General features: G+C 43.8%; 1 long non-coding RNA gene across 6 annotated transcripts; it reads right to left on the bottom strand.

Moving 5' to 3' along the window:
- Positions 1-1838: 1838 nt before the first annotated feature.
- On the bottom strand, positions 1839-26790 carry LOC140528390 (uncharacterized). 6 transcript variants are annotated; one of them, XR_011975172.1, is made up of 7 exons: positions 22440-26779; positions 20653-20708; positions 19462-19638; positions 18913-18954; positions 18665-18790; positions 11551-11650; positions 1839-1963 (listed from the first exon to the last, which is right to left on the bottom strand). It is a non-coding gene; the product is annotated as an uncharacterized lncRNA (long non-coding RNA). The 6 variants fall into 6 exon arrangements; XR_011975169.1 differs by having other exon boundaries at positions 18665-18954; positions 19275-19638; positions 22440-26790; XR_011975170.1 differs by having other exon boundaries at positions 18665-18954; positions 22440-26783.
- Between the last annotated feature and the right edge of the window lie 306 nt (positions 26791-27096).

The raw sequence follows: 27096 nt of genomic DNA, 5'->3' as shown, positions 1-27096 counted from the left end.
TCAAGGGAACAAGGAAAGGAGATGAGAGACTTTACTGAAGGGTGTGTGTGTATGTGTGTGTGTGTGTGTGTGTGTGTGTGTGTGTGTGTGCGTGTGTGTGTGTGAACAGGACTGGGGAAAAGGGGGTAAAAGATGGCTGATGCTATCCAGACAGGATCTCTAGCTTGCCAAAAAAACACCCCTCTCCACAGAGAAGTACAGTATGCATGTCCTTTTTCCACAATGCTAAAAGGGCTAAGGAGAAGAAAATTTACTGCAAGAATTTTGCAGACTTTTTCAGTACAGACCAACTAAAATGTCTGTCTTGAAGTCTTGGTAATAACGGTGAGAGGAAGGGGTCAGGGAATAAGACAGAGGAGGGGTGTTCCCTCTCTTCTGCTTTTTGGACTTCAGTTTCTTTACAAGTGAGAGACTAAGAAGCTTCATAGGTCCTTTCCAACTCTAGAACCATGGTCTCATGATCCCTAAGCTGCTGTTCAGTTTTTGGCAAATCATTCCACATCCCTGGGCCTTAGCATCCTCAGCATCTTGGTCAAGTAGAACAGCTGAGTTTGGAGTCAAAGAACCCAGCCCTGCTTACCCACTCACCACCTGTGGGATCTTGGGTCTTTCTGGGCCTTCATTTTTCCTCTCTGTAAAAGGAGAGCGTTGGACTAGAGGAGTTGCCTGCCCAGTTCTAAATCTGAGATCTTATGGCTTATAAAACAAAGGCATAGGTTTGGCAGTTGCTTGTTTTGTAACTTATTACATCCTGTGATTCTAATCCATTTACCTGAAATTTCAATTATTCACTGGCTAAAAACAGTCCCATCTCAAAGAAGCAGCCTTTTACTTTTGTATAACCTCAAGAGGAGGTTCTGTATCTTCTCTTAGCATAGGCACAGCTAGGTAGCACAGTGGATAGAGGGCTGGGCTTGGCTTCAGGAAGACCTAAGTTGAAATCCAGACTCTAATGCTTAGCTGTTTGACGCTGGGTAAGTCACTTTGCCTCAATTTCCTCATCTATAAAATAGGGATAATGATAGTTGAGATCCAAAGATTGTTGTGAAGACCAAATGAGATAATAACTATAAATCTCTTAGCACAGCACCTGGCCCATAGTGTTACATAAATGTTAGCTATTATTAGTGTCTCTTGATTATTAATCAGGACAGTCTTCCCTTTGACTAACCCGAATCCCTCTTACTTCACAAAGTATCAGTACATTTTTTTCCTCATTTTGGCATCCATAGAGTTAAAATGCCATCTCTAGCAATATCCTTTCTTGACCATCCCTTCAGAGAGCTGATGTCCATTATGAATTTGACTCTTGTTTTTTCTTTCTCCAACCTAAGTCATCCCAGGTCTCTTAACCTTAACCACAAATCTTTTTCCCCCCCTAAATCTCTCCCTTCATAACTGTAGCTCTTCTTGGAATTTGTTCAGGATCTTAGAGACCATCTTGTCCTGTGGAGCCCAGAGCTGGACCTGGAATATGAATCACTGCAAGAAAGACCTCACAGCTCCCATATCAGTATCCCTGCCCACATTTGCAGCACTGCAGCTAACCGTGGGCCGTTCAACAACACTCTTCCTGTGGGTTTTGCTTTGCAGACATTTTGCATTTTATGGGGTGGCTAGGTGATACAGTGGACAGAGTGCTGGGTCCAGAATCAGGAAAACCTGAATTCAGATTTGGCCTCACTAGATATGAGACCTGGGCAAGTCATTTCACCCTGTTTGCCTCAGTTTCTTCATCTGTGAAATAAACTGGAGAAGGAAATGGCAAACCACTCTAGTATCTTTACCAAGAAAACCCCAAGTGGGGTTACAAAGCAAGAGACACGATCAAAAAGAACTACACGATAACAATTTTATTTTGATCTGCATTTCTCTTCAGCGTTTTTGTTTGTTTTCCTGTAGTATCTTCCCTGTGTACTTTCTTCAGAGGCAGCTGGGTGGGACAGGAGATAGAGCACTGGACCTGGAGTCAAAGAGTCCTGGGTTAAAATTCATCCTTAGACCCTCACCACCTGTGTAACCCTGGGGGAAAAAATCATTTAACCTACCTGTAAATCTGTAAAACGGGATAACACCACCCACCTCACAAGGTTAGTGTGCAGATTAAGCCAGATAACATATATAGAATGCTTTTCTAATCTCAGAACTATAAACAGTGCTATCATCATCTTTTTTTTTTCCCCAAGCCTAAGGCTATGTAAGTTTTTGAGAAAGGCCCCAAGCCAAGCTTCACCCTCCGCTGTAAAGCCTGGGTCACAGTGAGATTAGGAGCTGAGGCCTGACAGCTTAAGTGCCCGGATCCAACCTAGTTGCCTTGCCCACTGAGACTACAGAAGCCACCTCCCTGGCTCCCAATTATTGATATGGCTAGTGATGAAAGAAACAGAATTGCCTCTTGCTCTTTGATGTGCCAGGCAGAACAGGATCTCTGCTCGAGGTCCTCAGAGGCTGGGTAGTTGCCCAGGTGCTCAAGGGAACTATGCCATCTGCAGGGACTGCCTGGCCCTGAGAGCAAGTATCGTTCCCCAAGCCAGGATGTAGGCTCAGTCCTAACAGCCCTTCCCAGAGACCCCACCTTTAGCAAAAGAGGCCATGTCAAGAATCCACCTAGCAATCTGCTGAGTAGGGCTGGCTAGCAGGGAGGGAGGGGGACTCAAACCCTTTTGGGGGCAGCAAGCTGGGGCAGAGTGGAGGGCTTGGTTGGAGCAGCCAATGAGAGTTGCACCAGACCCAGCGGGGGGCAGAAGGCTGGCTTTGCATTCTCTTCTGGTTTCCAGGCCTCCCTGCCTGCCAGGTTGCTGGTGCTCAGAGTCCCAGCCCCCTCCCCAAAGAGCCCCTCAGAGGGGCCAGGGGGTGGGGGGAAGGCCACCCGTGGCCTTGTGAGGCTGAAACACAAGTTCCTACCTCAGCTGCCAGGGAAGAATTTAATTACCAATTAAAGCCCCCTCCATCTGTTTCAGGCCTGCCAGAGAGCTCTCTCTACCCTTTAATTACATCTCTGACAATAATTTAACTCAATTAGCTGGTAAACACAGCAGAATGCAGGCAACTCAGGGCACCCTCTTGTCCCTGCCATCTGTCTGTCCGTCTCCTGCTTTACCCCCACTTACTCTTGGTCTGTCTGTCCTTCTCCCTTCCTCCCCTAATTCGGTCCCCAACCCCCATCCCCTCTCTGTCCCTCCTGCCCATCTTCTTGGGGCCCCTTTGTCTGCCTCACACCATCTGGCCCTCTTCCCTTGATCTCTGTCCATCCTTTTTCCTTTCCCATCTGCTGTCTGTCTGTCCTTTTCCCTTTTCTACTTCACTCTCTGTTCATTCCAACTCTCCCCCTCCTCTCACTGTGGTACTCTTTGTCCTCTCCTCTTTCTTCTTTCTCTTCTCCTCTGCCACCCCTCCTTTTTTTTGCCCTTAACACCTCCCCCCAACAAACACACACACACACACACACACACACACGAGTCTTTCTTCTTAAAGGGGAATAATCCATCTGCTTGCCATTCTGTCTGTCTGTCTATCTTTGATCCCTCTGGCAATTTTAATACTAACAGTCATACCCCTCCATTGTCTGGACCAGTGTCTCCTGGCAGGATCAAACCATCAATTTGGACTATGTCTGTGTAAATACAGGTACAAAGAAATGCAGCAGAGGAAAGGGCATTTAAAGAGAGGACTGCTTTTCAGTTTCTGCTCTTACCAGCATATACTATCTTGTCCTATTATAAATTTCCTGGTTGTATTAACTAATAGGGGGTGGAGGCCCCAACATTCGGCCCTCATGAGGTGTCTGATGACCATATAACTGACATTTGTGGAATGCCTTAAAGTTTACAAAGCACTTTCCATACAATTTCTCATTGGAACTTCACAAACATCCCATGAGGCAAGCACTATGGGTATGACAATCCCTATTTTACAGAAGAGGAAATCGAGATTCAGAGGGGCCTTAGTCACACCTACTACCCATAGTCACACAACTAATAAGTAACAAATCCTCATACTTCAACAAATCTATAAGCACTCTTATCGATATTGTTCCTCAGGGTTCTCCAAGGCCTTGGTATAGTTGTCTATTCAGGCTCTCAACTCCTGTATGGCTTAAGACACCTTTCTATGCCTTTCATTGTTTTTGCTCCCATAATCCACAGCCAGAAGATCAGTACTATGGTACCAAGAAAGATTCTGGACAGTCTGGCAAAGTCTCGTCACTGAGGCCCCCCAAAATGGGGGCAAAGGGAAGAAGTCTTTGACATCAGATCCCTTTCTGAAGAGCTTAATTTCATGTCTCTCTTTGGGTCTGGGATCTTCTAGATTCTCACCTCTTTGGGCTTCCTACAGTGTTGAAATTGTGTATCACAGAGAAGAAACAACATTTTAAGCTTAAAACAGATTAAGCTGCCTTCCAGAAGATCAACCTGAGCTCTGCCCTGTGGAGGAGGAGCCTTTGCCTGGAGAGAATCAACCCAGAGAGGATCTTATTATCCTCTGGCAACACCATGGAGGGGCCTTTGGAGGTTGGGGGGTGGGGGGTGGGCAGGAGGAGAGTGGCTTGATCTGTCTTGTGGACAGGCGGGGGGGACATGATGGAAGCCCTGTATTAAGCAGGTAGTCTCACCCCAACCAGATGAAACTCATCTGCTTTCTGCCTTTGTTCCTCAGCTGACTGACTAATCATCCTTCCAGTGATTAAAAGGGAAAATTATTGGAAAAACAATACTGAAATTAAGATTTTGTAGGGCTTGAAGATGCTTTTTGGGGTAGGCTGGGACAGAGTATCAGTCTGTACTGGCTTAGTTTTCTTAATTTCTGTAGCTCAGTGACCACTCCTGAGATCCCAGGTAGGATTCCTCAAATGTAAGAATTGTGGTTTTGTAAATACACTAGAGAAGAATTCAGAGGCAGGAGCAAGGGGGTGGAGATTAGCTCTTCCTAGCATCATGCCCATTGCCTGGACTTTGGTTTGGCCACTAATCGTCAATGACTCTGGAAGACCTGTACGGCTGAGAGTGAGCTCTGCCTCACTTCAATCTGACTCACAAGTCAAGGCATCACCCAAATGATGTCATCAGTCCTCTTCAAAAATGAAGGACAAAGCAGCAATTCATATGACACTAGGGGAGGAATCAGGATGCCTTCGTGCCTAGGATCATGAATTTGGAACTAGGAAGCACCTTTCTGTTGTTGAGTCATTTCTAACTCTTTATGATGCCTTTGGGGGTTTTCTTGCCAAAGATACTGGAGTGACTTGCAATTTCTTTCTCCAGCTCATTTTATAGATGAAGCAATGAAGGCAGGCAGGGTGAAGTGACTTGCCCAGGGTCACACAGCTAGGAGGTGTCTGAGGTCAAATTTGAACTTAGGAAAATGAGTCTTTCTGACTCCAGGCCCAGCACTCTGTCCTCTGTGTCATGTAGCAGCCTCTAGAAAGAGCTTATAAATCAGCTAACCCAAGTTCCTCATTTTACAGATGAGGAAACTGAGGCTAAGTAAAGAAAAAATGGATTCCAGGCCAGCTGTGTGTCCATGAGGTTAAAAGTATTTGCATAAAAATACTAGATATTTTAATTTCCAGTATAATAGATATCAATAGATAAAAAGCAGCTAGGTGTCTCAGTAGATAGAATGCTGGTGCTGGAGTTAGAAAAACTTGAGTTAAAATCCAGCCTTGGACACTTACCAGCTGTCTGGGCAAGTCATTAAGCTTCATTTGCCTCAGTTTCCTCAGCAGAAAAATAATAGTACCTACTTCCCAGTGTTAGTATGAGCATTAAATGAGGTAATATTGATAAAGTGCTTTGCAAATCTTAAAGCCCTATACACATGCTATCCTATAACCCACAAACAAAAGCTCTTTGTGTGTGTGTGTGTGTGTGTGTGTGTGTGTGTGTGTGTTGGGGGGGTTGTTCTCAATTTTTTAGAGTGTAAAGGGACCATGAAACCACAAAGTTTGAAAACTGTTGGATTTGCAGTACTATCCAATATCTAGTCTGGTCAGTGCCACTCAAAAAATTAAAATGTAACTGAGAAATATTTTACAAAAGAAATAAAAAAATAAAATAGAACACACATGATGTTAATATGTGATTTCTTAAGTCCATATGTGGCTCATAGGGAGGGATTCTTATGTAGAAGTCAATGGCCCTATTTCTTTTTGAGTCTGATATCACCGAATTAAAGCATCTCTCCCAGTTTTAATGTTCTATGCTTTCATTCACATTTGCTTCAAGAGCAAAAAACCAAAAATGGGCCAGATTTAACCATAATGAAGCCTCAGGATAGAGCAAAAGTTCCTAACCTGGAGTCAGTGGATAGATTTCAGGGGGTCTGTGAACTTGGATAGGAAAAAAAATTCCATCTTTATTCTCACTAACCTCTTAACTGAACTTTAGCATTTCCTTCAATTATTGATTATAGGCAGTAAATATTATTCCGAGAAGGGTCCACAGTCTTCACTAGATTACTAAAGAGGGCTACGGCACAAAATAAGGTTAAGAACCCCTGGGCTAGTTTCAGCATTGTAGGGCCCCAGAACACATGCCCTCATTCAGCCAGACATGGGAAGTCTTCATCAGAGAGTCTCCAGACAGATGGCAGAACTCATTTGGAGGAGGCAAAGGGAGCAAGGAAAAGTTAAAAGAACGAAAGCACGAGAGGCCATTGGTAAGAAGCTTTCTGTCCCAACTTCTAAAACCTTAAAAAAAGGGGGGGAACCTGTGTCCTGAAGTCAGCTCATACTAGCCAATTGTGAAGTATTCAACTTAAGCATTTACCCCTGGGAAAAAGGCAAATACTACAAATCAGGGCTGCATTTATTGTTGAGTTGATTGGCTAGACTGAAGAAAGCTATGAAAGAAATATTAATAATGCAAATTAAACTGAAAAGTGCATCGCAGGAATATTTTTTGGAGACCCAATTATTCAACTTTTACAACCCTGGGTATGTGCCTAACCAACATCTGTGTACATGAAGTTAGATTGCATACAAAGTGTGATTATAAAGTAATGAAAGTGCTTTTAAAAACTTATCCATCAAAATGAGTGTTATTTACAAAGTCGTTGCCACAGGAGGTTACACTTGGACTCCACTGATTCCACTGTTTATTTGGATTCAATAAATGTTTCCTAAGTACCTACTGTGTACCTACCAGCCAGTGTGCTGGGTCTGGGACACAAAATAAGGCCTACCCTCAAGAAGAAACATCACTTTGGTAGCTACCTCCAGACACAGTTTATAAATAACAAAATAACATACACATACATTATACAGACATCAAATCCATATATGCATCCACACAAATGGAATATATGTAAATATCCACATATAAACATCCATATATGTAGATACATATAACATATATAAACATCTATATCTGTATACACACATATTATATAAAACATCTACATATAAACATCCATATATGCACTCATATATGTGTTATATATATATATATACACACACATAACTTGCTTTTTTTGCCTCTTCTCTCCCCATTAGATCGCAAGCTCCTTGGGGTCAGGAACTATCTTTTGCCTCTTTTTGTGTCCCTAGCACTTAACACAGTGACCAGCACATAGTAGGTGCTTAATGAATTCTTAGTGACTATTTATTGGCATACTGGCTTCACTATTTTATAGTTCCCTCTTGCCCCTAGCTTGTGACCCTAAAATAGGATGACCCAATTTGATCATCTTCCTGATTAATAAATAGCTGACCTTAGGATTATAGATTCAAGCTGAGAGGCACCTAAGAGGACATCTAGTTCTTTTCCCTTCATTTCTTACATGAGAAACTGAAGCCAGGAGAGGTTAAAAGGAGATTTTTCCAAGGTTGAACAGGTAGCAAGTGACAGTCAGTACCTAGCTACGGTACCTACCAACTTCTAATCCAGTGTTCTTTACACTGTACCACACTGTTCCTGTGATTCTCCTGTCTTTGATCTCAATGACTTTTGATTATTTTGAAAAAAAATCAAATCTAACCCCAAAAGAGCAACATTTTCAACCACTGATAAGATCAAGAAGAAGGTATTGAAGTCTGTGAAAGGAATTCCAAGAAAGATAGATTATAAATAGAATATGTAAATAAAACCAAGGAATAAGTGTCTAACCTCCCAAGGGGTACTACTTTGAAGAGGAGAGTTCACCATTGCATGTGTAACCTCAGTATAATGAGAAACAGAAACCAGAAATTAGAATGAACCTGATCTCGTCCCCTAGACTAAAAATATTTAAAGGAGAGGATAGATAGAATTTTAGCCTGGTTCCCTCCCATTCTGAGGAGGGCAGAGAGGCTTCTAGCCCCACATTCTTGCTTTGCCTCTTGGCAGGAATGAAAATTTCCCTTGGAGAAGGGTGGGGGGAGAAGAGGATAAAGATATCTATTCTGCCTTTCTTAAAGTCAAACAACAACAGTCCTCAATAGTCCTCAAGGAGCCTTACCACACAGGTATGAAATCTGATATATTTACTAAAAATAATAATAAAAAAATGAAAGACATATTTTATTTGCTGCTAGCCATATCTAATGATAAAAACTGGCATTTGTAGAACATCCAAAAATGTGTTAAGTGCTTTAAATACATCATCTCATGTGAAGATCACAGCCCTATGAAGTAGATACTCTGGGTAACAGAGGCTTAGGTGAAGTTATTTGCCCACTGACAGCAGTGAGTGTCAGAAAGTAGTTTCAATCCTAGATCTTCTTGACTCTAAGTTCAACGCTTATCCACAATGCCTCTCAAGGTTCCCCAAAGCTTGGTTTGCTTGTCTGCTCAGGTTTAGTGCTACTTTTGGGGCCCAAGGCAGATTTCTATGCCAGTCATTTTTTTTGTATCCCCCCATTTACAGTCAGAGGGGTCTGTAGGAAGACTCTGGACATCTAGTGAAGGTTCATCACTAAGGTCTCCCCCAAAATAGGGGAATGAGGAGAAATTTTGATAATTCCTTTCTGGGAATTTCCATTTACTGCCTCATTTTTGGGCTGGCATCTCCCCGATGCTAGTCTTTGGGGAGGGGGGAAGTATTCCCAAAATGCTGAAATTCTATAGCACCAACAAAGGAAATTAGATTCGAGGTCTAGTACCAATTAAGCTGACTCCCAGAATAATAAACTAAGACTATTCACTCTCCCACGGGGATGATTAGGCCCATTTTGCAAATGAGTAAACTGAGTGATGAAGAGATGAAGTGACATGCCTGTAGCTATACAGCTCCAAATGCCAGAGGGGAAATCCAAACTCAGGTCTTCCCAACTCCCCAATCCAGCCCCCTATCCACTATGCCATGTTCTTCTACTGCCTTTCAAAATATCCCATGTAGTATATTATATGCCAACCTAAGAGTTTTAGTTCTCAGAAGGCAGGGCCTATGTTTTATCAGTTTTCCATAGCTCACTGGTTTAAAGCATGATGCTAAAAAAATCTGCCCTTGAGGAAGAGGGTCTCATATTGAGGCCCCAAAAGGAATTATTATCTTGACCACAGATGGTACTACTAAGCCCACTAATCATGGGGGACTGAATAAAGATATGTAGATTTCTCAGCAGGGTAAACCATCATCACTGTTTAAAGTATGTACATATTTTTTAATCAGGCTGATAGAATTCAAGACAGTGCCTGCTTAGTAGGTATAAAAACGTTAGACCATGTAGACCTTTTGGTAGGGGATCATTGGATGGCCAGCTCCTAGAAAGTCTAACCTGCCATTCTTGAGGAACCCAAGCCTGCAATGGATTTCAGGTTATGTGTGTGTTTGAGGTTTTATTGAGCCATCCAAGTTCATCCAGACTTCCTTCAGGTCACCCAGGCTTAAAATCTCTGAATCATCCTTCCTTCTCTTGTCCATCACATCTGACCAGCTTCTTCCTTTCCCTTTGTTACCACTCAGACCCTTGTTACCTCATATCTGAAGTATTGGTTTACTTGCTTCTAGGAACTTTTCCATATAATCCAACCTATATACTACTTCCAGATGAAACTTCCCAAAACATTACTGTGTGCCCACTACCCCCCTCAGTCAACAACCTTCAATGTCTCCCTATTGCCTATAGGGTCCTTTAACCTGATATTCAAGGCCCTCCATACTATAGTCCTTATCTTCTACACCCTTGTCTCTGATTGTTCTTTCACATAAAACCTCTACTCCAATAAAATATATATTCTCATTATTCCTGCTTCAGATCCTTTATCCATGCCATCAACTTACCTACGATATCCTAAGTCCTATGTTTTCATTTTTCTTAATCTGACATGTCAAGACCTGGATTGTTGCCCTCTTCCCCAGAACCTTTCCCCAACCTAGCCCTGGGCCTCAATAATCAATCCCTCCTCTGAAATACTGCAGCATTTATTGTCAGCACCACCTAATTTCCTGGAAATCAAGTTGACCAAAGCACAATGGAGAGAAAACATGGTGGGCCTAGAAAGGCAGCGACCTCTCACCAGCAATGACTTACAAGCAGGAATTGGCTTAAAAGAGGGAGGAAATCAGTATTTATTAAGCACTTACTATGTGCCAGGTCCTGTGCTAAACACTTTACAAATGTTATTTCTTTTGGTCCTCACAACAACCCTGGGACCCTGAGAGGTATATGCTATTATTATCCCCATTTTTCAGTTAAGGAAACTGAAGCAGACTGAGTGATTTCCCTGAGATCGCACAGCTAAGAAGCATCTGAGGTTAAATTTGAACTGAGGTCTTCCTGATGATCCAGCAATCCATCCACTGTGCCACCTACTGCCTCTAAATAGTATAGATATTACATATTCTACCATAGATGGCTCTGCTAGATGGTTTTGTTCAATCCTTTTTTTTAGTTAAAAGGAGGTTTTATTTTTATTAAACAAATATTTATTATTTTATAATATTGATGATTATTTTATTTATGGGGGCATGAAAGTATGGTGTACATATTGGGAAATTACTGTAATGTAAAAAAAAAACCAAACCCAAAAGCATCAAGATAAAACTTTTTTTAAAAAGGAGTGGCACAAAAGATATCAATCATGATACGTATGATCAAGAAAAGAGCTGGACTAGTCATTTATCATAAGAGATAACAGGGGTACCCAGGGAATATTGAAATATCTAAGGAGCCCTCTAGGGCCTCCATTGTTGAGATACACTACGGAAAACTATATTGTTGTTATTTCGTATTCTCCATGACCCCATGATGGGGGTTTTCTTGGCAGAGATACTGGAGTAGCTTGCCATTTCCTTCTCCAGCTCATTTTACAGATGGGGAAACTGAGGCAAACAGGGTGAAGTGACTTACCCAGGTCATAGTAAGGGTCTGACACAGGATTTGAACTCAGGAAGATAAGTCTTCCTGATTCCAACCTTAGTGCTCTATCCAGGGTGCCACCTAGTTGCTCTATGGGAAATTTACAGGAAGACATAGACAAGAATCATTCAGGATGAAAAAGCTTGGATGGATTTGGTGGGGGCATCAATGAAAGTACCAATACATTGAAATGTTGAAGGATAGCTCTATTTAGTGCTTGGAATGTGCTACTTACATTACTGTTTATCATTTGATGTAATGGTAATACATACCTTGTCTTTCCAAGTAGAACAGGTGTTTTGAACCTTCTTGCATGAACCAGATCTCTTTGGCAGTTTGGTGAAACCTATGAACCCCTTTTCAGAGGAATGTCTTTAAATGTAGAAAATAAAATACATAGGATTACAAAGGGGAAGATAGTGAAATATGATTATCAAAGCATTTTTTAAAAAACAAATTCACAGACCTAAGATTATGAACCTTTGAATGACGAGAATGTCAGCCCTTCAAGGGATCTTTTCTTATGCCATCCCTACCATATTGTTCTGTGGGTCAGTCAGTCAGTCAACTAGTGATTACTAAGTTCCCAGTGCCAGGCACTATGCTAAAAGCTGTGGCACTAAATCACTGTTATTGTTGGTGATGACAGTGATAATGGCATTGACTTGAGACACTGGATAAACCTCTACATCTAGAAAATTCATTGTGATATGGTCAGATACCTCTCAGACTGAGATGCTCTTCCATGAATCAGCTCACTAACTTCCTTCTTGGAAGGATTTTCAAAAAACCTTTCCATTCAGAACCTTTACTTCTACTTTTAAAGACTTCTGGGAAAGGAAATTGGGTTAATTTTTTTTTAATGGCATTGAACTGGATTTCCTTGGCTTATCTGTTTTGATATCTAATAGCCTTCCCTCTTAGGAAGATTTTTACTCAATTTCAAATTCCTTCATGGGAGAGAATGGAAGAAAATATGCAAGTTTATGATAGTCCTTGGCTTTGATTAAGTGTGATGGCAATGCCATGGTATAGTGAGTACATGTCAAGTATTCTAGGGTTGGGGGAAAACGCTTTACTCTTTTTTAAGGGAGGAAGAACAAGGGACAGAAGATGGTACAATTTAATCTCAGAGAATTACAGATTTTCCCATAACTTCTTCTGAAGGAAGGATGCTATATCTTCTTGTTTTACTGTTCTAGTCCCCAAATTGCTACTTTCCACACATCTCTTAGAGATGAAAACCGAGAATTGTTTGGAGTAAAGGACAAAGAAGGGGAATGGGGTTGAGTTTTCTCTCAATATTTGGGTGAAGACTGAGATTTTAGGGAGGTTACTATCGATGGTCTTGGCTTCCTTTGCTCCCAACATTTCAGAAAAGAAAGGAGAAAGAAAGAGGAATCGTTCTAGCCTCCCAGTCTGAAGATAGGGGAGGATGTTCTGGCATGGCAGTCACCATAAGGGTGATGTCATAGAAAGAAAAGGGGAATGCTGGGGAAGGAACAATAGGCGTAGAGACAAAGAGGGAGCAAAAGAATGAGAAAATTGAGGACAGAGGCTGAGAGAGATATGAGATGGACGGATAGATATATGAAAGGGAGAGAGAAGATAAGGAGGGGGAGAGGGAGAGAGAAAGGAGATATGGGAGAAAGATACATGGATAGATAGATGAAAAGGAAAGAGAAGGAAGAAAGGAGAGAAAAGAGAGAGGGAGGGAGAGGGAGAGAGGAAATGGGAAGAGAAAAAAGAGTACAGAAAGGAAGGGAGACAGAGAGAGAGCTAAAAGAAATATAAGAGATAGACAGATGGATAGATGAAAGGGAGAGGGGGGAGAGGGAGACAGGAAAGGGAAAGAGAAGAGAGAAAGGAGAGAGAGCTAAGAGAGAGAGACATAGAGGGAGAGAAGAGAGATTGCAGAGAAAGAGAAAACAGAGAGAGAGAGAGGAGAGAGAGAGAGAAAGAGAGAGAGGAGAGAGAAAGAGAGAGAGAGAGAGAGAGAGAGAGAGAGAGAGAGAGAGAGAAGAGAGAGAGAAGAATGTAAACTATTTCTTTGAGACCCTCTGAACACTGTAAGAACACAGAGAACACAGAGCTTCTTCTCCCTCCCCCTCATTCCTGAAGCTAAATATCTCCTGCCCTGTGACCCAGCACAACCCTGATGCAATCTCTCTGGGGTCTTGAGACTATGGCAGCGTGTGTGTGTGTGTGTGTGTGTGTGTGTGTGTGTGTGTGTGTGTGTGTGTGTGTGTGTGTGTGTGTGTGTGTGTGTGTGTACACACTGATCCAGTCCTTTCTCCTAAGATGTCCCATCTCCTGGGGCAGCTCCCCTTTCTCCTCTCATCATCCCTCCATGGCCCCCCCTCAGCCAGACTCACTCCCCAGAGACGAGCCAGCAAGCACCAGGCTTTGTCATTCCCCCAGTTCCTCCCTTCCTTTCCCTGCCCTCCTTCCTCCCTGGGAGGGTCGAAGATGCTGGGGATAAGCGTCTCCCTGACGCTCTCCAATCTCTGTCTGAGCTATCAATCACGGGTGACAGTCTGGGGAAAACATGAAGAAAGGGCTTCTGGAGCCATTAACGTCCCCTCCTTCTTTGTTGTTGACTCTCCTCCCATCTCCCACCCCCCCTTCTCCCTCCCCCCCCTTTTGCGGGAGACAAAACCAGACTGACAAGCTGAAGGCTCAAACATTAATCAAACTGCGCCCCGGAACAACCTTTCCCTCGCATTAATAAATAAATTTGCAGCCCCTCATTGGACAGTTGGCCTAATTTGTTTCTTTTTTTTTAATGGGGGATGCAGCCGCGTCTCCACTCCCCCAGCTCCCAGCAGCCCTCTGCAAAGCAGATGTTAAGCCGCGGAAATGGAGCTCGGCCTGAGCTGCTTTGGCCCAGTAGGCCTCGGTTGCCATAGCGACGGCCGAGACCGCCTGCTGTTGGAGCTCGGCTGTCTTGCTCACTCAGTGATTACCTCCATCTCTGCAGCATTCACCATACGGCCCAGATTATAATCAAATCCCCTCCCCCCCTCTCCCATCCCTCCCCACCCCCATCCCAGGGGCCTCTCCCCGCTGCATACCCCATCAGAATTTACTATCCCCATCCTAGGCCATCCCCAGCTCCCATAGCCCTCCCTGGGATTCATGGAGATCTCCTGGTGCTTCCCTGGGGTGAGGGTGTGGGGTAAAGGATAAAGAGAGGAAAGTGAGAGAAGCCCAAAGATCTGCTTGGAGCAAGAGGATCTGAGGCCTCAGTTTCCCTACCAGTTGATTGGCCCCGATGTAGCCAAAGGATGAGCCATCTGGAATGGATCTGATATAAAGGTCCTATTCCCCAGCTCCCAAATCATGACCTAAGGTTTCTCCCCCTCCTGACCTTGTGGAGAGGGGGAGAGAATTAGGAAAGGAGAGTAGGAAAATACTCAATAACCAATGAGACTAAAGAGTCTGTGACCTCAGTTTCCCTGCAGCTAGTTGGCCCAGAGGAAATCAAGAAATGGGTCACCTAGGATGGATCAGGATATAGGGGTCCTATCCCCAGCTCTCAAAACATGTCTTAAGATTTCTCATGTCCTCTTCACCTTTAGAGGAAAGGAGGGAATTTAGAGACGAGACCAGGAAAATCCTCAGTAGTTGATGGAGCCAGAGGGATTATGGCCTCAATTTTCCTGAAGCTGACTGGCCCTGAGACAGCCAAGGGTTAGGTTTTAGGCTTCCTGGGGTGGTGATGGATGTGGGGGTCCTGCCCAACCAACTGGCACTGACTTCTCAACAGCAGTAGCTTTCTATTTGTCTGGGCGCTAGTCAAATGGGGTGAGGAGGCCTCAAGATTTGTGAGCTTCTAGGAGAGACTCACCAATCCCTCTCCCTTTGGGCCAACCTAGATCAAGGTAGGTTCCTCTTTTCTGATCCTGAGAGAGGCTGAGAACGACTTCTTTGGCACAGCAGAGATGGAAAGAAGCATCAGCACTGAGCACACGTCTTCTCTCCTTGTCCTTCTCTCCCTGCAGCCCAGCTAACAGGAGGAGGCAATAACAATTTGCATCTATTTCTAAAGGGTGTTAAGGTTACCAAGTGCTTTTCTCACCACGACCTTGTGAGTAGATAGTGGAAATATTCTTATTCTTTTTTTTCTAGCCAAAGGAAACTGATTTTCAGAAAGGTCCAGAGTACCACCTGGGATCACACAGTTAGGAAGTCAGAGTCAGGATTCTGAGCCCAGATCTCCTGATTCCAAGTTCTGTACTGGTCAGGAAGCTGACTCATAAGCACTGGTATGGGCACTAATGAGAAAAATGGACTAGGAACTGGAGAGGACAGAGCCTGACACGCAATAATCATAATAAATGCTTGTTGATTGCTTCCAATCTGCCTCCCACGCACCCCCAACTCCCCTCCACAGGCAGTGTATGTTAGTTCAGAGTATCAGAGCCCCTGGCTGTCTCTCTGCCTGAGGTCCTGTCGCCTGTCCTGGGACCTGTCTCTGCAGGCTTCTTTCACAACTATCCCAAGTTCAGGATGGACAGGGTGGAAACCATAGGTTGGGGAAACTCAGGAGGGAGAGAAGGGGTGATGTGGGCAGTCCACCATATCAATGAGAATGCATCCATACACCAGTGTAAGTCCGAAGCTCTGGAAGCCCCTCAAAATCAGAGATTTAAGCCAGCAAAGGACTCTGGAGTTTGAAGGAAGGGAGAGATGCACAGACACAACTCTGCTACTAATAAAAGCCTGTTTAAACACAGTCCAAAAGGCCGTCGCGTTTGTTCACCAGGTGGTGAGCAAAATGCTATCCTCAGAGCTTTCTCTTTAGTCTGTTCTCAAGTCTTCTCTCCACTCCCCTACCCCACCCAGTTGACACCCCTCTAGCCCTATCTCCTTGGATCGACTGGAAAATCCCAGGTTTCCAAGGGGGCACTGCTAGAATTCCAAAAATCCCAGGACCTTTGTGGGCACCTGACTATCTGTTCCCTCAATGATGTGTCACCCTGAAGACCATTCCATAGCCCAGTGACAGCTCCTCTCAGGGGGTGGTGGGCCTCTCTCAGGGGTGGTGGGTGGGGAACCTGGCTTTGTTGGACCCTTTTCTGTCAATTGTCTAGAACTCTATCTTTGTCCGTCTGTCAGTCAGGGGTGAACGGCTGGTAGGGAAGGTCAGGACTGTCGGGTAGAAAGGGAGACAAGGGAGACATGTCCCCTGTCATTGAATGGTGGGGGAGAGGGGTACAGATGAAGTCAGCCTCTCTGGGCTTTCTTCTTTTTGACATTCCTTCTCGCTCATCAACTACCCCCACCCACGCTCAAAGGGTATTTCACAGGAGCCTAGGCAGTAACCAGTCCTATGGAGCCCCAGCTTTTGGCCCCAAGACAACCCTAGCAGGAGATCCCGCCCCACTCCCACCCCCATCCCCATCCCCCCTCCCCACCCCATTCCCTGTCCTGTTGCAATACCAGGAATGAAACTGGGCCAAAGAACAGGGTATACTTGGGCATGGGGGTGAGAAAGAGAGCAGCAAGGGCAATCCTGTGTCCATTTGGATTAATGTGTGAGTGCATGGGTGCACACGCACACACACACACAGGCTCAGAAAAGAACTAGATACTACTCAGCACCTCTGAAGTCTCCCTTCAAACCACACTACGACACATACAGACATTCCCGACTCAACTTTCCTGCTGTTTCTAGGGTCCCCCTGTTTCCACTGTACACGAATCTGTCTCCCCCATCAACTCCCTGCAAACCCACACAGTTCCATCTCTTGAGATGCTACAGTTTTCAGGCCACCCCCAGCTCCTTCTGTACCCGGATCCATCTCCCCGGATTATGCTGTTTCCAGTCTCCCCTTGTTTCCCCGGCACACGAATCTGCCTCCCTAGATTCAATAGTTTTTAGGCTGCCCTCCTTGGCCCCCTGGTACACGGATGGTACCATCTCCCCAGATCCTGCTGTTTCCAGATTCCCCCTTGCTTGTCCTGTACACGAATGTCTCCCCTGATTCAGCTGTTTCCAGGCTCCCCACCCTGTTCCCTCAATAGGCAGCTCTATCTCCCCAGATTCAGCTGTTTCAAGGTAACCCCTATTTTCCCTGTACACGGATCTCTCTCCCAGGTTCTACTGTTTCTAGGCTCCCCCATTTCCTTCGTACACGAATCTCTCTCCAGCTTCTGCTGCTCTCAGCTGCCTTGGGGACCTTGCTGTTTTTCAGAAAACATGATGGAGGGGAAATTTTAAATGAGGGACAATAGTGGGCAGTTTGTCACCAGGGAATGTTTTTGCATTGTTTAGTCTTGAACAAGTCTCCCACCCCCCAGAATTCAGCAGTTCCTCTACCTCTGACATAAATAAATGGCCTTTATAGGGGAAATGGATTTGTCCTGGGACTCTTCACTTTCCTCCCCAGTGCTGCTATGTGGAACAGATTCTCTGCCATGCTTCTAACTGGGCACAGGCAAGCTGCTCCAAGGGTTGGGGCTGAAACCCTAGCAAGCAAGCAAACTCCAAGCTTTATTGGGGTGACTCGAATTCTTTCCCTCCCTTTCCATAAAGCTTGCCCTCACTGCCTGCCTGTCTGCCTGTCTTTCTGTCTCACTGTCTCTCTCTCACTCCCTCCTGTCTCTCTCTCTCTCTCTCTGTCGCTCTCTGTCTCTGTCTTTTTCTCTGTCTCTCCCCCTTCTCCTTCCCTCTCCCTCCTTCCTTCTCTCTTTGTCTCTCTGTCTCTCTGTCTTTTTCTCTGTATCTCCACCTTCTCGCTTCCTCTATTTCTCTCCCTTTCCTCCTTCCTGTCCCTCTTCCCTTTCCTTCCCTCCCTCCTTCTATCTTTCTCTCTTTCTCTGTCTCTCCCCTTTTCACTCCCTCCCCACTGCTCCCTCTTTGTCTCTGTCTCTCTTCTGCAAGGCCTTAGTAATTTGGTATTTTCTAATCTCTCTAGTGTCCTTAGAGGTCCCCACTTAGCCTCTCCTTGCATCTGAACTTCTTCTGGTGATTTTTGAATGGTGCTTACATTCAGCTCCTTCTAGGTGAGTGTAGAGGGGACCTGAATTCTGAGGATGGGGTGTCTCCTTGGCAACAATGGAGCACCCTTCAGAAGCCTGCTGCTGGTGGCCTAAGCTATTGGAAACTCTGCCTAGTAGCCTGGAATTTGCCCAGCCTGCTTTGCAGATGCCACCCTACCCATCTCCAAGAAAAGAGGCTGCCTGGAGTTCTCGTATAGACTCTAACACAATGTTAGCACCAGAAGGGAGCTTAAAGAACCAAAAGTTCAACTTTCGTTTTATAGATGAAAAAACTGGGGACCAGAGATCAGTTTGGGCAGAAGTCATACAGTTAGTTAGAAAAGCCAGAGCTACAACACAAGTCTTCTAACATTAGACTCAGTGTTCTTCCCTCTCTACCTTGCTTTGATCCTGGACCCAGATGACTCCAGAGGAGAAAGTGAGGCTGGTGACCTTGTAGCCCTCTCTCACTTAAATCCAATCCACTTGCAAGTCAAGGGATCACCTTTCAGATGTCCTGGTCCCCTTCAAAAACAAAAGACCACCAACAACAGCTTTGATCCTAAGCCTTGAAATGGATGGGAGTGAGTCTTTGGTATCTGCGAGGCTCCTTACCCTTCCTGGTGACCTCTAATGTTTTCACTTACAGTGCATTGCAGTGGCAGTCAAGATACTTCATTTCAAGTGTTCTGGGAAAGAGAAATTTCAATTCAATTCAATTCAATTAGCATTCCATAGTGACCTCAGAGAACGCTGCCTTTGCAGGCCTGGATTTTGACCCGCAGTCAAATCTTGCCTTTGCCAACTCCTACCTGTGTGACCTTCCTTAGCGTCACTTAACCCCCCTGAAAGTGAGTTTCCTTATCAGTAAAAAGAAAGGATTGGACTACATGACCTCTAATATCCCTTCCAACTCTGTTATGAATCCCATTAAATGCATCTGCTAAGGGTCAGGAACTGTGCTCCGTCCTGGAGGTGCAAAGACAAAACCCAAAACAAATGAGCTTACCTTGAACTCAGGCCAGATAAGGGAATGGGAGGGGAGAGAGATGTAGCATGCATACATATGAAGAGAAAGATAGATAGATAGAAAGATGAATGAATAAACAAATACATATGTAAATGTGTGTGTCTATATATACATATATATATTAGATACAAAGTAAATGCAAGTAATTTGGGGAGAAAACCATCACCTGGTGGGGTCAGGAAAGGCCTCATGGAAGAGGTGGCAGCTGGGTGGTATAGTGGCTAGAGTTCTGGGCCCGGAATCAGGAAGATTCATTTTCTTGAGTTTAAATTCAGCACCAGACACTTGCTAGCTGTGTGACCTTGGGTAAGTCACTTAATCCTATTTCCCTCAGTTTCCTCATCTGTAAAATGAGTTGGAGAAGGAAACAGCAAATCACTTCAGTATCTTTACCAAAAAAACCCCAGATGGAGTCACGAAGAGTCAAACATGACTGAACAAAACAAGGAAGAGATGGTATTTGAACTGAGTCTAGAGAGAAGCTTGGGTTCCCAAGAGGTACATTCTAGGAATGGGGCAGAGCCTTTGCAGACTGTGAGGCAGTAAATGGAATTTTCTGTCCTGGAACAGTATTCAGGCCAGTTTGGCTGGAAGTTAGTGCCTAGGAGGGAGAATAATGTCAGATAAGTTTGGATAGTTCTTTACGTGCCCAAATAGACATTTGAATTTTGTCCTAGAGGGCAATAAGGAGGAGTCACTGAAGATTTTTTCAGCAGAGGAACAATTTGGTCAGAATTATCCTTGAAGAAGATTATTTTGGCAGCCCTGTGGAAGTGGATTGAAGAGGAGAAAGAATGAAGTAGGGAGACCATCTGGGAATCTAATGCAATGTACAGGTAAGGGAGACTGGAGGAAAGGAACCCAAATGGGAAGAAATTGTAATAGTACAGATAAAGGAAGCTGGATGCAGGCAGAACAGAGAAGAGTCTAAAGCAACAGAAGGACAAGGGAGACTAGAGGCTAAGAACCCAAACTGGAAGCTGTTGTAATAGTGTAGGTGAGAGGTATCAAAGACCTGACTTGGTTGATGACTGCGAGTGATAGGTGAGGAAAGCTGTTCCCCTCACCCCTCATCAGTTCCTCCTGTAATTCACTACTTCAAAGGATCTTTTATCTCATCAAAGTGTATACTGCCTGCACTGGAGAAAATCACAAACCACCCATGCCCTCTCATCCTATGTGACTCTGGTCTGTGTCTTTTTGCAGCCAATGGGTCAGGGGTCCTTCCTCTGGTGCTTTGAATATTTTATGGAGACCAGTGCAACATTTGGGTTATCCATCTTTTATTCCCCCGAACAGGGTCAGAGTAGCAAGAAGTCAGGAAGACCTGAGTTGGAATTGTGTCTGAGATACTTACCTGACTCTCTGATTCTGGACCTGTCCCTTAACTCTTCTCAGACTCAGTTTCCTTATCTGTAAAATGAGGATGATAATAATAGCACTGATCTTACAGGTTTGGTTGTGAGACTCCAGTGAGATGATAACATATGTAAAGTGCTTTACAATCCTCAAACTGCTGTATAAACACCAGCAATTATTATTATCATGATGATTGTCCCATCTCCTTTTAGGTCACTTGTGTCCTTGATGATATTATTGTGTCCCTCCTCAAAGGCGAGTTGCTGTGGGTAATACGGTTTAGCCTACTTACACCCACCATAAGTCTTTCCATTGCCCTTAGGGGTCACCTGCAATTTAATTCTTTAGAGGTCATCGTTTTCCATGATTAGAAGCTATGTAACCTCATTGGGACAGCTCTGGCATTTAAAAGATGGGCTTGTATGAAAGTAGGCAGCTCAGGGTCATTGAAAGTGCTGAACGGTTTCCTACATTTGATCTAGCCAGAGCTTTCCTATTCAATTTGGGGAGCAGCCTAGTCTATTGTCTATCCGTTGTACCTCCGAGACGTATTTGAAAGGCTCGACTAACTCAACGTCCGACCAACCGCATGGCATAATGTGAACAACATAAGCACATACATTTTCGTTTTCCTCTGTGAATGACTAGGCAACTCCCTTTTGAGCAACCACAGAGCCTTGGATGCTTACAGGAGAACTAAATACCCCAGGGGAGAGATAGAAATGAGTCTAACACAGATGTCCTGAGGGATTGAACCTTAATTCGAGTTATTATTGAGATGCCTTTCCTCCTCCAAGAATTGAACCTGTTCTGCCTGAATCAAAAGCTGCTGTTCAGCCATATATTATAGGGGTTTACTTAACTGCAAATGGAAACTGATATAAGTGGCTCCTCCTAAATAAATTTCAGTTCATCCTTTTCATCCCCTTCCAAATGAGAGAATCTCCATGATGTTTCTAACTATTTAAAAGGGTTTTTTTCTGGAAGCATTGTGTAGTGTAGTGAGGACTGAATCTAAAGCCAGAGGATATAGGTCTGAATCTTCCTGTGTGACCTTGGACAAGTCACTGAACCTCTCTGGCCTTCTGTTTCCTCATTTGTAAAATGGAGTGTGTATAAAAGGGGCAGCACAGTTTTGTAATGGCTGTTGGGGTAATAGGGTCAATGTTTCAAATCTGTCTCAGCTATTTACTACCTGTGTGACTCTGGGGAAATTATTTAAACTCTCTGGGCCTCAGTTTTCTTATCTGTGAAATGGAGGTGTTGGACCAGATAAGCTCTTTCAACTGGTAAGTCTATGATCTCATGATCTCATTTAGAGAGTAGTATTCTAGGGTCCCCTCATAATCAGCACAGTGTCATCCAAAAACAGGAGCTTCTGAGGTATCGTTCTCCTACTTGGTCTTGGCATGAGACATCCTTCATGATGCTGGTAATTTTTTTTTTGTGGTAGATGAGCACATATCTCCCTGTGTAATGCTTTTCTGGATAGTGAAACTAAGCTGATCAATGTTATATAAACTATATTGGCTCCATGTTCACATCTGAAAAGAAATCTTCTATGTTCTTAACTGATGCATGAATAACATCTTATTGAAGGAGAGCCTTCAGAGAGTGCATTGGCCATGCCATCTGAACGTAAGATGGATGTGTATAGAGCAGATAAATGGTGGCAAGGGCATGGGGGCATCTGCAGCAGGGCAAAACAAGACATTGACTTAGGAGAAAGCTGACCTCTTTGCATCTATAGAAAATGGAAAGCCCAGAACCATGTTCAGATCCTACCTGCCTCCTTCTCCAAGAGCCAATGATCAACTGCTTTAAAGTCAGCTGCTGATCCTTTCTCTCACAGGCCAGAAGAGGATGAAACTAGTTCTGATTTCCTGGCATCATACCTTGGATATCTATTTGAAAACAAATGCAAGTCAATTGTCCATGGTTGTGCCTGTAATCCCTACTGCTAGGGGAGGCTGAGGTTGATGGATTGCTCAAGCTCAGGAGTTCTGAGTTCTGCACTATGGTAAAAGTCCAGTATCAGTTTGGTGAGATACTGAGAGTGAAGGACACCAGGAGGTGTCCTTAAGGAGGGCAAAAGGGCCCAGGTTAGAAATGAAGTAGGTCAAAGCTTGCATGCTGATAAACAGTGGGATTAGGCCTGGAAGTGGCTGCATTTCTAGTGAGGGCAAGAGAGGGAGAAGAAGGAAGGGAGGAAGGGAGAGAAGAAGAGAAGGGAGGAAGGGAGAGAAGAGAAGAGAGAAAGGAAAGAGGAAATGAAGGAGGGAAGGGAAGAAGGAAGAAAGAGAAAGAGGGAGGGAAGAAAAGAAGGAAGAAAGGGAGAGAGGAAGGAAGGGAGGGAAGGAGGAAGGAAAAAAAGAAGAAGGGAAGGAGGGAAGGAAAAAAGGAAGGAAGGAGGGAAGGGAAGAAAGGAAGAGGGAAGGGAAGGAGGAAAAAAGGAAGAGGGAGGAAGAAAGGGAAGAAAAATGCATATGATAGCATTTAGGTATTAAATTTTATTTTCTTTTACATCCTTAGAATTTTAGCCTCCACAAAGTAACTGCAAGGCAAGATGTAAATTATTATTTTCAGCCAAAAGCCCTAGTACATGCTCCCTATGGGAAGATGCTTCTGGCGAAGGAGATTGTTTTCCTAGCCTGTTTATTTCCATCTCCCTTCAGAGGATGCTGCCTTCCTCTCTCCAGTAGTTGACTTTTTATTCCTAACTAGGAATAGTTTCCCTGTCTCTCCCACCTGACCCCCCTCCATGTTCTCTGACGCCAACTCTCCCATCATTTCTATTTCCCCTGTGATCTTAGGTATCTTATGGGTGGTTGGTTATCCGTTCAAAGATTCAGATTTGGAAGGGATATCAGAGCCTCTAGTTCAATCCCCTCATTTCACCGATGAGGAAAGCTAGGCCCAAAGAGTAAAGTCATACGTGTATTATTTGTCCTCCTACTCCAAAGACAGCACTCATTCCACTACACCTCCATATTTATTTGGGGGACTCTGCCTCTGAGATATGGAAGGTCAGAGAATCATAGAACATCACGTTTGGAATGACCCTTAGAGATCAGAGGTTCTTTATTTAATTTGTGCCGTCTGGTGAAGCTTACAGACTCCTTGATAATACTTAAAATAACGTTTATAATGCTTAATAAATAATGTTCAAATACAACATATAGGACTAGGGGAGCCTTTACCCCCTTGGAAATCAGCAAATGGTAGAAATACAGGACTTGATGGATTGATTCTCTTGTTAATTGTCTAAAAATAAATGGTAGAGAAAATGTTAACGAAACAGATTAAGGTTAAAGTGTGTTGTTTGTGTGTGGATTGTTTTTTGTTTTTCTTTTTGTTGTTTTTTTTCTCAGAGCTGATTGCTAAACACTTGCCAGCATTCGCTCTGGCCTCTGGGAGGTGCGCTTTCCGTGTGTGCTTTGTCACAGACCTAGGCTCCTCACGTAAGGAGGGGTCTGCTTCTGAGAGGGTCTTTCTCCAGCCAACCCCTCAGTCCACCCCCTTCAATTCCAGCCAGACAAGCAGGCTCCTGTCCTACACTGCCATCTCCTGGACAGATTGGCTGTGAGCAAAACCTTTAGTTTCCACTTGCCAGCAGGGGAAGCAAGGGACAATTCATGACACTGTTTCTGGCTACTAAATTCCTGGTACTAATTTAGGCTTTTACCTAAATTGCTTGCAAAGAAGGTCCCAGCACTCTGAGGGGACCATTCAACATTCTGGACACATAGATAAGTAAGTGTCCCAGATGAGGGGAACTCTTTTGGTCATCTCTCAGCCTCCCCTAGTTCTTCTACGACTTCTTCCCCCTCCTCCCCTTAACCCCTTGCTTCAAAGCAGTTACTTGGTACAGTAGTATATTGAACACTGGGCCTGGGAGTCAGGAAGACCTGAGTTCAAATCCAACCTCAGGTACTCACTAGCTGTGTGACTCTGGGCAAGTCAATTAACTGCTATCTGCCTCAATTTCCTCAACTGTAAAATGGGAATAATAAGAACATCTGCGTTTCAGAGTTGTGAAGATAAAATGGGAGAAAGAACTTAGTCACTGTTCCTTGGCACATAGTAGGTGCTTAATGAATGCTTTTTTCCCTTTTTTCATCTTTGCCCACCCTCACTCCTCCACAAAAGATTGTCTGGAGGCTGTGGGAGTGATTAGCTAATATTTGAAGGTCTCTTTAGATATTATCTAAGTGAGGGATGGGAGATTTGCAGGATAACTTTAAGGACAGAAACAAATTTAAATACCTACTATGTACAAGGCACTGTCCTAGTCAATAAAGATTATTATTGTTTTTCAGGCATGCCCATGTCTGACTCTCTGTGACCCCATTTTGGGTTTTCTTGGCAAAAATACTTTGTCACTTCCTTCTCCAGCTCATTTGGCAGATGAGGAAACTGAGGCAAACAGGGTGAAGTGACTTGCCCAGGGTCACATAGTTAGGAAGTATTTGAGGCCAGATTTGAACTCAGGAAGAGTTTTCCTGACTCCAGGCCCCATCAGTAAGGATAGTAGGACAAAAATAAAACAATCCTTGACTCTTAGGACTTTCTATTCTACTAGAAGGGTGCAATTTAAGTATCCAACTGAAAATAAGGAACAACTTTTTCTCTTGGGACATGGGCTCTTCCTGGAACTAGGAGCAATAGGACTAGTGGCAGTTGGCAATTTATTTGTAATTTATGACTTTAGATACTTGCCTGAAGGCACTGAGTTAAGTGACTTGCAGGTGGCCATCTGTGTCTGTTAAACTGAGGACCTGAACCCAGTCTACCCAATTCCAAGGCCAATTCTCTATCAACTGCACTATTCAGATACTACAAATATAAAGTGTATGCAAAGTAATTTCAAGAGGGAAGGAACACAAATGACTCAGAAGATTAGAAAAAGACAAGAAGCAGAAGCCATAGAGAGACCATGAGCAATGTGACTTGGCTTGCATCTTCAAAGCAGAAAAAATCACCGCCACCATCACTATCACCACTATCGCTGCCACCACCATCACAAGCACCACCATCACCACCATCACCACCATCATAACTAACATTCATGTAATAGTTTGGATTGTGTAGGTGAGTTATGTCAGAGCTCATCTAGGATTTAGTAAGCAAGAGAGTTTTTCAAATATTTACTGAACAGGAGAGGAGATACATCAGAAGGTGCCTAAGACCTGTGATCCCATAACTGAACTAATGAAACACTGACTCTCTTATGACATCATTCATTTCTCTTAGGATTCCCTGTTGAGTGTCAGATAAATTCAGGTGTGAATAGAAAGTAATGAGACTAACTTTTCAGTTTCTAAACAAATATATCAACATATCAACATTTATATGACTTGAGATAAGTCTTAAGAGATTTACCTGAGACTCAGGGAGTTTATTTGATTTGCCCATTCTTAGAAGACTTATTAAGGGGCAATGGGGCAGGATTTGAACCTAGGTTCCCACCTCCAGCTCCAGCACTCTATTCATTATACCATGCTGTCCCCTCAACAAACATGGCACAACTTATATATTTAAGTATATTTCCTCTTCCAAATAGGCACCTTAAGAAGGCTTCTCACTTAATTTGGAAATTCCTCTCTTAGAACTTTCTGAGCCCCCAAAGTAATCTTTTGATTATCTGCAAGGATGATACATCTTTGCCCTTGGACGTGATCTTGATTTTGGGAAAAAGGCAGAAGTCAAGTGTGTGAATGAACTGTATGATCAGACTAATAAGACTGCTTTTGGTATCTCTTCCCCACTCTTCCCCTTCCTTGTTAATTTTTTTTTGGTCCTGACTTGTGATTTATATGTGGGAGGAACACAGCATGGAAACTCCATCCACTGGGACAGATTAGCAACTCAATTTATAGTGTTATAGTTGCCTGGGAACACCTAGGGCTCAAGTGACTTGATCATAGTCACAAAGTCATCTAACCTAGCTAGCTTTGACACGTATGACTGCATCAGAGTCATGTCTTGAACTTGAGTCTTCCTGATTACAAGGTAAGCCCTGTATCTATTCACGTAGCCTCCCTCTCTCCCTTCATCATATATTTCTCTCTCCCTTTCTCTCTCTCTGTCTCTCTCCTCCTTCCCCTTCCTTCTTCCCTCCCTTCCTCTCTGTCCTCTTCCCTGTCCTCTTTCCCTCCCCATTCTCCTTTCTTCCTCACACCCCACACAATAACTATAAAAATAATGTGACTGATTTTTCTCCTGTGTTTTATAAACTGACTTTAAAAGTAATTCTAAATATAATTTGAGCACTGGCAGCACATAGCAGTAAGTACATTGCCTCCCAAGGTGACTGCTTTGAAGGGGACAGCACCACTCATTTGGTTGTGAAAGTATTTGCTAATTTTTTTAAAAAATCTGTCTCAATACTTTTTAGTCACTCCTTATGTTTGCAGCAAATGCTTTGGTTCCCTTAAAACCC

The sequence above is a fragment of the Notamacropus eugenii genome, chromosome 2, assembly GCF_028372415.1.
Source record: "Notamacropus eugenii isolate mMacEug1 chromosome 2, mMacEug1.pri_v2, whole genome shotgun sequence".
Lineage (NCBI taxonomy): Eukaryota > Metazoa > Chordata > Mammalia > Diprotodontia > Macropodidae > Notamacropus > Notamacropus eugenii.
The sequence above is the reverse complement of the archived record's forward strand: the minus strand, read 5'-3'. Positions and strand labels throughout refer to the sequence as shown.